Source organism: Arachis hypogaea, chromosome 8 (assembly GCF_003086295.3).
Source record: "Arachis hypogaea cultivar Tifrunner chromosome 8, arahy.Tifrunner.gnm2.J5K5, whole genome shotgun sequence".
In the NCBI taxonomy this organism is placed as follows: Eukaryota; Viridiplantae; Streptophyta; class Magnoliopsida; order Fabales; family Fabaceae; genus Arachis; species Arachis hypogaea.
The window spans coordinates 20186794-20200566 of NC_092043.1; the positions used below are offsets into that span (position 1 = coordinate 20186794).

Consider the following 13773-nt stretch of genomic DNA (forward strand, 5'->3'; position numbering starts at 1 on the left):
ATGCACTTCCCAGTCTCTAGGACTATGAAATCAGCAGGGATGTAATGGTCTTCAACCTTTACCAGAATATCCTTTACAAGTCCATAAGCTTGTTTTCTTGAGTTGTCTGCCATCTCTAGTGAGATTCTTGCAGCTTGTACCTCAAAGATCCCTAGCTTCTCCATTACAGAGAGAGGCATGAGGTTTATGCTTGACCCTAGGTCACACAGAGCCTTCTTGAAGGTCATGGTGCCTACTGTACAAGGTATTGAGAACTTCCCAGGGTCCTGTCTCTTTTGAGGTAATCTCTGCCTAGACAAGTCATCCAGTTCTTTGGTGAGCAAAGGGGGTTCATCCTCCCAAGTCTCATTACCAAATAACTTGTCATTTAGCTTCATGATTGCTCCAAGGTACTTAGCAACTTGCTCTTCAGTGACATCTTCGTCCTCTTCAGAGGAAGAATACTCATCAGAGCTCATGAATGGCAGAAGTAAATCCAATGGAATCTCTATGGCCTCAGTGTGAGCCTCAGATTCCCATGGTTCCTCATTAGGGAACTCATTGGAGGCCAGTGGACGTCTATTGAGGTCTTCCTCAGTGGCGCTCACTGCCTCTTTCTCCTCTCCAAGTTCGGCCATGTTGATGGCCTTACACTCTCCTTTTGGATTCTCTTCTGTATTGCTTGGAAGAGTACTAGGAGGGAGTTCAGTAACTTTCTTACTCAGCTGACCCACTTGTGCCTCTAGGTTTCTAATGGAGGATCTTGTTTCAGTCATGAAACTTTGAGTGGTTTTGATTAGATCAGAGACCATGGTTGCTAAGTCAGAGTGGCTCTGCTTAGAATTCTTTGTCTGTTGCTGAGAAGATGATGAAAAAGGCTTGCCATTGCTAAACCTGTTTCTTCCACCATTATTGTTGTTGAAACCTTGTTGAGGTCTCTGTTGATCCTTCCATGAGAGATTTGGATGATTTCTCCATGAAGGATTATAGGTGTTTCCATAGGGTTCTCCCATGTAATTCACCTCTTCCATTGAAGGGTTCTTAGGATCATAAGCTTCTTCTTCAGATGAAGCATCCTTAGTACTGCCTGGTGCAGGTTGCATTCCAGACAGACTTTGAGAAATCATATTGACTTGTTGAGTCAATATTTTGTTCTGAGCCAATATGGCATTCAGAGTATCAATCTCAAGAACTCCTTTCTTCTGATTCGTCCCATTGTTCACAGGATTCCTTTCATAAGTGTACATGAATTGGTTATTTGCAACCATTTCAATGAGTTCTTGAGCTTCTGCAGGCGTCTTCTTCAGATGAAGAGATCCTCCAGCAGAGCTATCCAATGACATCTTGGATAGTTCAGACAGACCATCATAGAAGATACCTATGATACTCCATTCAGAAAGCATGTCAGAAGGACACTTTCTGATCAATTGTTTGTATCTTTCCCAAGCTTCATAGAGGGATTCACCTTCCTTCTGTCTGAAGGTTTGGACTTCCACTCTAAGCTTACTCAATTTTTGAGGAGGAAAGAACTTTGCCAAGAAGGCATTAACTAGCTTTTCCCAAGAGTTCAGGCTTTCTTTAGGTTGTGAATCCAACCATATCTTAGCTTTGTCTCTTACAGCAAAAGGGAATACAATAAGTCTGTAGACCTCAGGGTCAACCCCATTGGTCTTGACAGTATCACAGATTTACAAGAACTCAACTAAAAACTGATGAGGATCTTCCAATGGAAGTCCATGAAACTTGCAATTCTGTTGCATTAGAGAAACTAATTGAGGCTTAAGCTCAAAGTTGTTTGCTCCAATGGCAGGGATAGAGATGCTTCTCCCATAGAAGTCGGGAGTAGGTGCAGTAAAGTCACCCAGCACCTTCCTTGCATTGTTGCCATTGTTGTTGTTTTCGGCTGCCATGGTTTCTTCTTCTTTGAAGAGCTCTGTTAGGCCCTCTACAGAGAGTTGTGCTTTTGCTTCTCTTAGCTTTCGCTTCAAGGTCCTTTCAGGTTCAGGGTCAGCCTCAACAAGAATGCCTTTGTCTTTGCTCCTGCTCATATGAAAGAGAAGAGAACAAGAAAATATGGAATCCTCTATGTCACAGTATAGAGATTCCTTGAGGTGTCAGAGAAAAAGAAAAATAGAAGGAAGAGGTAGAAGAATTAGGATGTGAGAAGAGGGGAAGAAATTTTCGAAAATAAATTAAAAAGATTTTAAGAACATTTTGAAAAATTGAAGAATGATTTTTGAAAAATATGGTTGGGAAAGAAATAAAGTGATTTTTGAAAAAGATTTTGAAATTAGAAATAAAAAGGTATGATTGAAAACTATTTTGAAAAAGATGTGATTAAAAAGATATGATTGAAAAGTTATGATTGAAAAACAATTTAAAAAGATTTCATTTTTAAAATTAATGACTTGACTAACAAGAAAAGATATGATACAAACATTAAACCTTTCTCAACAGAAAAGGCAACATACTTGAAATGTTGAATCAAATCATTAATTGTTAGCAAGTATTTTTGAAAAAGGAAAGAAATTGATTTTGAAAATATATGATTGAAAAGATATGATTTGAAAAAGATTTGATTTTGAAAAATTATAGAAACTTGAAAAAAATTTGAATTAAAAACAAAATCTTCCCTCTTGTGCCATCCTGGCATTAAACGCCTAGAATCGTATCCATTCTGGCGTTTAACGCCCAAAATGCTACCCTTTTGGGCGTTAAACGCCCAGCCAGGCACCTTGGCTGGCGTTTAAACGCCAGTTTTCCTTCCTCACTGGGCGTTTTGAACGTCCAGCTTTTTCTGTGTAATTCCTCTGCTGTATGTTCTGAATCTTCAATTCTCTGTATTATTGACTTGAAAAGACACAAATTAAAAATTTTTTGGATTTTTAATAATGAGGAATAATCAAAAATGAAACTAAGATCAAATAAACAATGCATGCAAGACACCAAACTTAGAAGTTTGTATACTGACAATAACAAGTTGAGAATGCATATGAGAAACAACAAAACACACAAACTAAGAGAATTTCAAGATCAGAGCAAGTAAATCATCAAGAACAACTTGAAGATCACTAAAGACACATGAATGAATTCGAAAAATGCAAGAAGAATAGAAACATGCAATTGACACCAAACTTAAAATGAGACATTAGACTCAAACAAGAAATATTTTTGGTTTTTTATGATTTTGTAAATTTTTTTTGGATTTTTCGAAATTATATGGAGAAGAAAATAAAAGATTCAAAATTTTTAATAAGAATTCCATGAATCATGCAATGTTAGTCTAAAGCTTTAGTCTAAAGGAATTAGACATGGCTAGCCAAGCTTCAGCAGGACATTGCATTCAAGAGCTAAATTAATGAAGATCAATCAGCTTTGGTGATGATAAGAACATCACCTTGAAACACTAGAATTCATTCTTAAAAATTTTGAAGGATAGCTAATCTAAGCAGCAAGATGAATCGTCAGTTGTCCAAACTCAAACAATCCCCGGCAACGGCGCCAAAAGCTTGGTGCACGAAATTGTGATCATCAATGGAGCCATCAACATGGTACGCACAATTGTAATCTCAACTCTTTATCACAACTTCGCACAACTAACCAGCAAGTGCACTGGGTCGTCCAAGTAATAAACCTTACGCGAGTAAGGGTCCATCCCACGGAGATTGTTGGTATGAAGCAAGCTATGGTCATCTTGTAAATCTCAGTCAGGCAGATTCAAATGGTTATGGATGATTTATGAATAAAGCATAAAATAAAGATAGAGATACCTTTGTAATTCATTGGTGAGAATTTCAGATAAGCGTATGGAGATGCTTTGTCCCTTTTGTCTCTCTGCTTTCCTACTGTCTTCATCCTATTGTTGTGCTGACCGGTTTTTTTTTTACGTTGTGCTGACCCTTGTTCTTTAAATGATGCTATCCAGAGGGGGACACCTAAAGGCGAGCCGTAATGGCCTCGTCTTCGGCAGGCTTCACCGATTTTTTTCCAGTTTTTTTTTTACGTTGTGCTGACCGGTTGTTTTTATTTACGTTGTGCTGACGGGTTGTTTTTTTTTACGTTGTGCTAACTGGTTTTATTTTTTATTTTTATTTTTTTTTACGTTGTGCTGACCGGTTTTTTTTTAGGTTTTGCTGACCCTTGTTCTTTAAATGACGCTATCCAAAGGAGGACACCTAAATGCGAGCCGTAATGGCCTCATCTTCGGCAGACTCCTCCGATTTTTTTTACGTTGTGCTGACCCTTGTTCTTTAAATGATGCTATCCAGAGGAGGACACCTAAAGGCGAGCCGTAATGGCCTCATCTTCGGCAGGCTCCACCGATTTTTTTCCAGTTTTTTTTACGTTGTGCTGACCGATTTTTTCCAGTTTTTTTTTTACGTTGTGCTGACCGGTTGTTTTTTTTACGTTGTGCTAACCGGTTTTTTTTATGTTGTGCTGACCCTTGTTCTTTAAATGATGCTATCCAGAGGAGGACACCTAAAGGCGAGCTGTAATGGGCTCATCTTCGGCAGGTTCCTCCGATTTTTTTTCCAGTTTTTTTTATGTTTTGCTGACCGGTTTTTTTCAGTTTTTTTTACGTTGTGCTAACCGGTTTTTTTGGGTTGTGCTGACCGGTTTTTTTTGCAATCATTTTTTGGGCTGTGCTTACCAATTTTTTTTTTACGTTGTGCAGACCAGTTTTTTTTTACGTTGTGCTGACCGGTTTTTTTTTTTTACATTGTGCTGGCCCTTGCTCTTTAAATGACGCTATCCATAGGAGGACACCTAAAGGCGAGCCGTAATGGCCTCATCTTCAGCAGACTCCTCCGATTTTTTTTACGTTATACTGACCCTTATTCTTTAAATGACGCTATCTAGAGGAAGACACCTAAAGGCGAGCCGTAATGGCCTCATCTTCGGCAGGCTCCTCCGATTTTTTTATGTTGTTCTGACCGGATTTTTTTCCATGTTTTTTTTACGTTGTGCTGAATCGTGTTCTTTAAATGACGCTATCCAGAGGAGGACACCTAAAGGCGAGCCGTAATGGCCTCATCTTTGGCAGGCTCTTCCGATTTTTTTTACGTTGAGCTAACCGATTTTTTTTTACGTTGTGCTGACCCTTGTTCTTTAAATGACGGTATCCAGAGGAGGACACCTAAAGGCAAGCTGTAATGGCCTCATCTTTGGCAGGCTCCTCCGATTTTTTTTTTACGTTGTGCTGACCGTTTTTTTTACGTTGTGCTGACCATTTTTTTTTACATTGTGCTGACCTTTTTTTTTTTTTACGTTGTGCTGATCCTTGTTCTTTAAATGACGCTATCCAGAGGTGCACATCTAAAGGCATGCTGTAATGGCCTCGTCTTCGGCAGGCTCCTCCGGTTTTTTTTACGTTGTGCTGACCGGTTTTTTTCTACATTGTGCTGACCGGTTTTTTTTTACGTTGTGCTGGCCCTTGTTCTTTAAATGACGCTATCCAGAGGAGGACACCTAAAGGCGAGCCGTAATGGCCTCATCTTCGGCAGACCCCTCCCATTTTTTTTTACGTTGTGCTGACCCTTGTTCTTTAAATGACGCTATCCAGAGGAGGACACCTAAAGGCGAGCCGTAATGGCCTCATCTTCGGCAGGCTCCTCCGATTTTTTTTTTACGTTGTGCTGACCGGTTTTTTTCCATGTTTTTTTACGTTGTGCTGACCCTTGTTCTTTAAATGATGCTATCTAGAGGAAGACACGTAAAGGCGAGCCATAATGGCCTCATCTTCGGCAGGCTCCTCCGAGTTTTTTTTTTACGTTGTGCTGACCATTGTACTTTAAATGACGCTATCCAGAGGAGGACACCTAAAGGCGAGCCGTAATGGCCTCATCTTCGGCAGGCTCCTCCCATTTTTTTTCCATTTTTTTTACGTTGTGCTGACTGGTTTTTTTCCAGTTTTTTTTACGTTGTGCTGACCGATTTTTTTGGGTTGTCCTGACCGGTTTTTTTCCAGTTTTTTTTGGGTTGTGCTTGCCAATTTTTTTTACGTTGTGCTGACCGGTTTTTTTTTACGTTGTGCGGACCAGTTTTTTTTTTTTTTTACGTTGTGCTGGCCCTTGTTCTTTAAATGACGCTATCCAGAGGAGGACACCTAAAGGCGAGCCGTAATGGCCTCATCTTCGGCAGACTACTCCGATTTTTTTTTACGTTATGATGATCCTTGTTCTTTAAATTACGCTATCTAGAGGAAGACACCTAAAGGTGAGCCGTAATGGCCTCATCTTCGGCAGGCTCCTCCGATTTTTTTTTACGTTGCGCTGACCGGTTTTTTTCCATGTTTTTTTTTTACGTTGTGCTGACCCTTGTCCTTTAAATGACGCTAACCAGATGAGGACATCTAAAGCCGAGCCGTAATGGCCTCATCTTCGGCAGGCTCCTCCGATTTTTTTTACGTTATACTGACCCTTGTTCTTTAAATGACGCTATCTAGAGGAAGACACCTAAAGGCGAGCCGTAATGGCCTCATCTTCGGCAGGCTCCTCCGATTTTTTTATGTTGTTCTGACCGGATTTTTTTCCATGTTTTTTTTACGTTGTGCTGAATCTTGTTCTTTAAATGACGCTATCCAGAGGAGGACACCTAAAGGCGAGCCGTAATGGCCTCATATTTGGCAGGCTCCTCCGATTTTTTTTACGTTGAGCTAACCGATTTTTTTTTACGTTGTGCTGACCCTTATTCTTTAAATGACGGTATCCAGAGGAGGACACCTAAAGGCAAGCTGTAATGGCCTCATCTTTGGCAGGCTCCTCCGATTTTTTTTTTTACGTTGTGCTGACCGTTTTTTTTACGTTGTGCTGACCATTTTTTTTTACATTGTGCTGACCTTTTTTTTTTATGTTGTGCTGATCCTTGTTCTTTAAATGACGCTATCCAGAGGTGCACATCTAAAGGCATGCTGTAATGGCCTCGTCTTCGGCAGGCTCCTCCGGTTTTTTTTACGTTGTGCTGACCGGTTTTTTTCTACATTGTGCTGACCGGTTTTTTTTTACGTTGTGCTGACCCTTGTTCTTTAAATGACGCTATCTAGAGGAGGACACCTAAAGGTGAGCCGTAATGGCCTCATCTTCGGCAGGCTCCTCCGATTTTTTTTTACGTTGTGCTGACCGGTTTTTTTCCATGTTTTTTTACGTTGTGCTGACCCTTGTTCTTTAAATGATGCTATCTAGAGGAGGACACCTAAAGGCGAGCCGTAACGGCCTCATCTTCGGCAGGCTCCTCCGAATTTTTTTTTTACGTTGTGCTGACCATTATTCTTTAAATGATGCTATCCAGAGGAGGACACCTAAAGGCGAGCCATAATGGCCTCCTCTTCGGCAGGCTCCTCCCATTTTTTTCCATTTTTTTACGTTGTGCTGACCATTTTTTTTACGTTGTGCTGACCGTTTTTTTTTTACATTGTGCTGACCTTTTTTTTTTACGTGGTGCTGATCCTTGTTCTTTAAATGACGCTATCCAGAGGTGCACACCTAAAGGCATGCTGTAATGGCCTCGTCTTCGGCAGGCTCCTCCGGCTTTTTTTACGTTGTGCTGACCGGTTTTTTTCTACATTATGCTGACCGGTTTTTTTTTTACGTTGTGCTGGCCCTTGTTCTTTAAATGACGCTATCCAGAGGAGGACACCTAAAGGCGAGCCGTAATGGCCTCATCTTCGGCAGACTCCTCCGATTTTTTTTTACGTTGTGCTGATCCTTGTTCTTTAAATGACGCTATCCAGAGGAGGACATCTAAAGGCGAGCCGTAATGGCCTCATCTTCGGCAGGCTCCTTCGATTTTTTTTTTACGTTGTGCTGACCGGTTTTTTTCCATGTTTTTTTACGTTGTGCTGACCCTTGTTCTTTAAATGATGCTATCTAGAGGAGGACACGTAAAGGCGAGCCGTAATGGCCTCATCTTCGGCAGGCTCCTCCGAGTTTTTTTTTTTTACGTTGTGCTGACCATTGTACTTTAAATGACGCTATCCAGAGGAGGACACCTAAAGGCGAGCCGTAATGGCCTCATCTTCGGCAGGCTCCTCCCATTTTTTTTCCATTTTTTTTACGTTGTGCTGACTGGTTTTTTTCCAGTTTTTTTACGTTGTGCTGACCGATTTTTTTTGGGTTGTCCTGACCGGTTTTTTTCCAGTTTTTTTTGGGTTGTGCTTGCCAATTTTTTTTACGTTGTGCTGACCAGTTTTTTTTTACGTTGTGCGGACCAGTTTTTTTTTTACGTTGTGCTGGCCCTTGTTCTTTAAATGACGCTATCCAGAGGAGGACACCTAAAGGCGAGCCGTAATGGCCTCATCTTCGGCAGACTCCTCCGATTTTTTTTTACGTTATGATGATCCTTGTTCTTTAAATGACGCTATCTAGAGGAAGACACCTAAAGGTGAGCCGTAATGGCCTCATCTTCGGCAGGCTCCTCCGATTTTTTTTTTACGTTGCGCTGACCGGTTTTTTTCCATGTTTTTTTTTTACGTTGTGCTGACCCTTGTCCTTTAAATGACGCTAACCAGATGAGGAAATCTAAAGGCGAGCCGTAATGGCCTCATCTTCGGCAGGCTCCTCCGATTTTTTTTTACGTTAAGCTGACCGATTTTTTTTACGTTGTGCTGACCCTTGTTCTTTAAATGACGGTATCCAGAGGAGGACACCTAAAGGCGAGCTGTAATGGCCTCATCTTCGGCAGACTCCTCCGATTTTTTTTTTACGTTGTGCTGACCATTTTTTTTACGTTGTGCTGACCTATTTTTTTTCCATATTTTTTTTACGTTGTGCTAACACTTCTTTTTTGGGTTGTGCTGACCGGTTTTTTTCCAGTTTTTTTTACGATGTGCTGACCGGTTTTTTTAGGTTGTGCTGAACGGTTTTTTTTACCTTGTGCTGACCGGTTTCTTTTTCTTTTTTTGGGTTGTGATGACCGGTTTTTTTTCCATTTTTTTTACGTTGTGCTGACTGTTTTTTTTACGTTGTGCGGACCCGTTTTTTTTTTTGTTACGTTGTGCTGGCCCTTGTTCTTTAAATGACGCTATCCAGAGGAGGACACCTACAGGCGAGCCGTAATGGCCTCATCTTCGGCAGACTCCTCCGATTTTTTTTTACGTTGTGCTGACCCTTGTTCTTTAAATGATGCTATCTAGAGGAAGACACCTAAAGGTGAGCCGTAATTGCCTCATCTTCGACAGGCTCCTCCGATTTTTTTTTACATTGCGCTGACCGGTTTTTTTCGATGTTTTTTTTACGTTGTGCTGACCCTTGTCCTTTAAATGACGCTATCCAGAGGAGGACAACTAAAGGCGAGCCGTAATGGCCTCATCTTCGGCAGGCTCCACCGATTTTTTTCCAGTTTTTTTTACGTTGTGGTGACCGGTTTTTTTCCAGTGTTTTTTTACGTTGTGCTGACCGGTTGTTTGTTTTTTACGTTGTGCTAACCGGTTTTTTTTTATGTTGTGCTGACCCTTGTTCTTTAAATGATGCTATCCAGAGGAGGACACCTAAAGGGGAGCTGTAATGGGCTCATCTTCGGCAGGTTCCTCCGATTTTTTTCCAGTTTATTTTTATGTTTTGCTAACCGGTTTTTTTCAGTTTTTTTTTACGTTTTGCTGACCCTTTATTTTTTACGTTGTTTTGACTGGTTTTTTTTATGTTGTGCTGACCGGTTTTTTTTTTTACATTGTGCTGACCCTTGTTCTTTAAATGACGCTATCCAGAGGAGGACAACTAAAGGCGAGCCGTAATGGCCTCATCTTTGGCAGGCTCCTCCAATTTTTTTTTACGTTGTGCTGACCGGTTTTTTTTTACGTTGTTTTGACTGGTTTTTTTTCTGTTGTGCTGACCGGTTTCTTTTTTTTTTTTACGTTGTGCTGACCCTTGTTCTTTAAATGACGCTATCCAGAGGAGGACAACTAAAGGCGAGCCGTAATGGCTCATCTTCGGCAGGCTCCTCCGATTTTTTATTTTATTTTATTTTACGTTTTGCTGACCGTTTTTTTTACATTGTGCTAACCCTTTTTCTTTAAATGACGCTATCCAGAGGAGGACACCTAAAGGCATGCTGTAATGGCCTCATCTTCGGCAGGCTCCTCCGATTTTTTTTTATGTTGTGCTGACCGGTTATTTTTTACGTTGTGCTGACCGGTTTTTTGTTACGTTGTGCTGACCCTAGTTCTTTAAATGACGCTATCCAGAGGAGGACACCAAAAGGCGAGCTGTAATGGCCTCATCTTCGGCAGGCTCTTCCGATTTTTTTATCTTATTTTATTTTATTTTTTTAATTTTTTTTACGTCGTGCGGACCGATTTTTTTTACATTGTGCTGACCTTTTTCATCTTCGGCAGGCACCTCCGATTTTTTTTCCAATTTTTTTTACGTTGTGCTGACCGGTTTTTTTCCAGTTTTTTTGTTTTTTACGTTCTGCTGACCGGTTTTTTTGGGTTGTTTTGACCGGTTTTTTTCCAATTTTTTTTACGTAGTGCTGACCGGTTTTTTTGGGTTATGCTGACCGGTTTTTTTAAGTTTTTTTTTGTTGTGCTTACCGGTTTTTTTCCATTTTTTTACGTTGTACTGATCGGTTTTTTTTACGTTGTGCTAACCCTTGTTCTTAAAATGATGCTATCCAGAGGAGGACACCTAAAGGCGACTTGTAATGGCCTCATCTTCGGCAGCTGCACCGATTTTTTTCCAGTTTTTTTTTACGTTGTGCTGACCGGTTTTTTTTACGTTGTGCTGGCTTTTGTTCTTTAAATGACGCTATCCAGAGGAGGACACCTAAAGGCGAGCCGTAATGGCCTCATCTTAGATAGACACCTCCGATTTTTTTTACGTTGTGCTGACCCTTGTTCTTTAAATGATGCTATCCAGAGGAGGACACCTAAAGGCGAGCCGTAATGACCTCATCTTCGGCAGGCTACACCGATTTTTTTTCCAGTTTTTTTTTACGTTGTGCTGACCGGTTTTTTTCCAGTTTTTTTTACGTTATGCTGACTGGTTATTTTTTTTTTACGTTGTGCTGACCAGTTTTTTTCCAGTTTTTTTTTACGTTGTGCTGACCGATTTTTTTTTGCTTATGTTGACCGGTTTTTTTCCAATTTTTTTTTTTGCCCTTGTTCTTTAAATGATGCTATCCAGAGGAGGACACCTAAAGGCGAGCCATAATGGGCTCATCTTCGGCAGGTTCCTCCTATTTTTTTCCAGTTTTTTTTTTATGTTTTGCTGACCGGTTTTTTTCAGTTTTTTTTACGTTGTGCTAACCGGTTTTTTTGGGTTGTGCTGACCGGTTTTTTTTGCAATTATTTTTTGGGTTGTGCTTACCGGTTTTTTTTTACGTTGTGCAGACTAGTTTTTTTTACGTTGTGCTGACCGGTTTTTTCTTTTACGTTGTGCTGGCCCTAGTTCTTTAAATGACGCTATCCATAGGAGAACACCTAAAGGCGAGCCGTAATGGCCTCATCTTCGGCAAACTCCTCCGATTTTTTTTACGTTATGCTGACCCTTGTTCTTTAAATGACGCTATCTAGAGGAGGACACCTAAAGGCGAGCCGTAATGGCCTCATCTTCGGCAGACTCCTCCGATTTTTTTTACGTTGCGCTGACCAGATTTTTTTCCATGTTTTTTTTACGTTGTGCTGAACCTTGTTCTTTAAATGACGCTATCCAGAGGAGGACACCTAAAGGCAAGCCGTAATGTCCTCATCTTCGGCAGGCTCCTTCGATTTTTTTTTACGTTGATCTGACCGATTTTTTTTTTACGTTGTGCTGACCCTTGTTCTTTAAATGACGCTATCCAGAGGAGGACATCTAAAGGCGAGTTGTAATGGCCTCATCTTTGGCAGGCTCCTCCGATTTTTTTTACGTTATGCTTATCGTTTTTTTTTACGTTGTGCTGACCGGTTTTTTCCCATATTTTTTTACGTTGTGCTAACAGTTCTTTCTTGGGCTGTGCTGACCGGTTTTTTTAGGTTGTGCTGAACGATTATTTTTTACTTTGTGCTGGCTAGTTTCTTTTTCTTTTTTTGGGTTGTGCTGACCGGTTTTTGTTTCCAATTTTTTTTACATTGTGCTGACCATTTTTTTATAGGGTATGCAGACCGGTTTTTTTTTTTAGGTTGTGCTGACCCTTGTTCTTTAAATGATGCTATCCAGAGGAGGACACCTAAAGGCGAGCCGTAATGGCCCCATTTTTTGAAGGCTCCTCCAATTTTTTTATTTTATTTTATTTTACGTTTTGCTGACTAGTTTTTTTTTTACGTTGTGCTAACCCTTGTTCTTTAAATGACTCTATCCAGAGGGGGACACCTAAAGGCGTGCTGTAATGGCCTCATCTTCGGCAGGTTCCTCCGATTTTTTTTACGTTGTGCTGACCGTTTTTTTTACGTTGTGCTGACCGGTTTTTTCTTACATTGTGCTGACCCTTGTTCTTTAAATGACACTATCCAGAGGAGGACACTAAAATGCGAGCCGTAATGGCCTCATCTTCGGCAGGCTCCTTCGATTTTTTTATTTTATTTTATTTTATTTTTTTTTTTTTCTGTTGTGCTGACCAATTTTTTTTTACATTGTGTTGACCTTTTTCATCTTCGGCAGGCACCTCCAATTTTTTTTCCAATTTTTTTTTACGTTTTGCTGACAGGTTTTTTTCCAATTTTTTTGTTTTTTACATTGTGCTGACCGATTTTTTTTGGGTTGTGCAGACCGGTTTTTTTCCAATTTTTTTTATGTAGTGCTGACCATTTTTTTGGGTTATGCTGACCGGTTTTTTCCTGTTTTTTTTGTTGTGCTGACCAGTTTTTTCCAGTTTTTTTTATGTTGTGCTGACCGGTTTTTTTCCAGTTTTTTTTTACGTTGTGCTGACCGGTTTTTTTTTTTTACGTTGTGCTGACCCTTATTCTTTAAATGATGCTATCCAGAGGAGGACACCTAAAGGCGAGCCGTAATGGCCTCATCTTCGACAGGCTCCACCGATTTTTTTCCAGTTTTCTTTTTACGTTGTGCTGACCGGTTTCATTTTTACGTTGTGCTGGCCCTTGTTCTTTAAATGACGCTATCCAGAGGAGGACACCTAAAGGCGAGCCGTAATGGGCTCAACTTCGGCAGGTTCCTCCTATTTTTTTCTAGTTTTTTCTTATGTTTTGCTGACCGGTTTTTTTTCAGTTTTTTTTACGTTGTGCTAACCGGTTTTTTTGGGTTGTGCTGACCGGTTTTTTCTGCAATTATTTTTTGGGTTGTGCTTACCGGTTTATTTTACGTTGTGCAGACTAGTTTTTTTTACGTTGTGCTGACCGGTTTTTTCTTTTACGTTGTGCTGGCCCTTGTTCTTTAAATGACGCTATCCATAGGAGAACACCTAAAGGCGAGCCGTAATGGCCTCATCTTCGGCAAACTCCTCCGATTTTTTTTACGTTATGCTGACCCTTGTTCTTTAAATGACGCTATCTAGAGGAGGACACCTAAAGGCGAGCCGTAATGGCCTCATCTTCGGCAGACTCCTCCGATTTTTTTTACGTTGCGCTGACCAGATTTTTTTCCATGTTTTTTTTACGTTGTGCTGAACCTTGTTCTTTAAATGACGCTATCCAGAGGAGGACACCTAAAGGCAAGCCGTAATGTCCTCATCTTCGGCAGGCTCCTTCGATTTTTTTTACGTTGATCTGACCGATTTTTTTTTTACGTTGTGCTGACCCTTGTTCTTTAAATGACGCTATCCAGAGGAGGACACCTAAAGGCGAGTTGTAATGGCCTCATCTTTGGCAGGCTCCTCCGATTTTTTTTACGTTATGCTTATCGTTTTTTTTTTACGTTGTGCTGA

At 40.5% G+C, this 13773-nt stretch overlaps 1 non-coding gene across 1 annotated transcript; it reads left to right on the plus strand.

Moving 5' to 3' along the window:
- Positions 1-1376: 1376 nt before the first annotated feature.
- Positions 1377-1484, plus strand: LOC112708536 (small nucleolar RNA R71). Its single transcript, XR_003156390.1, has one exon. It is a non-coding gene; the product is annotated as a small nucleolar RNA R71 (small nucleolar RNA).
- The last annotated feature ends 12289 nt before the right edge of the window (positions 1485-13773 follow it).